The sequence below is a fragment of the Porites lutea genome, chromosome 3 (assembly GCF_958299795.1).
Source record: "Porites lutea chromosome 3, jaPorLute2.1, whole genome shotgun sequence".
Lineage (NCBI taxonomy): Eukaryota > Metazoa > Cnidaria > Anthozoa > Scleractinia > Poritidae > Porites > Porites lutea.
In genome coordinates this window covers 12323084-12323356 of record NC_133203.1, presented here as the reverse complement: position 1 = coordinate 12323356, position 273 = coordinate 12323084, and positions in this window count along the sequence as shown.

The window sequence follows — 273 nt, the reverse complement described above, 5'->3', positions numbered from 1 at the left end:
TTATTTAGAATTCAAACTCTGCTTCCCTTAATGTGGATTAAGACAGTTTAAAGTGTTCCAAATAAATGAAACAGTCAATCGAACGTTGTCGTTTGGATGGAATCCGTAAAATAATATTCTTCGGATGCGAGCGAATATCCCAACCATCGATTGCGCCTCTTCCAACCCTTGAACAGTAACGAAAACCCGTTCCTTGTACAACATTGACATAAAAAGATACTTTAAAAACATTTCCTGACAAATTCAGAATTTGAGTGTGTTTGAAAGTCGTCT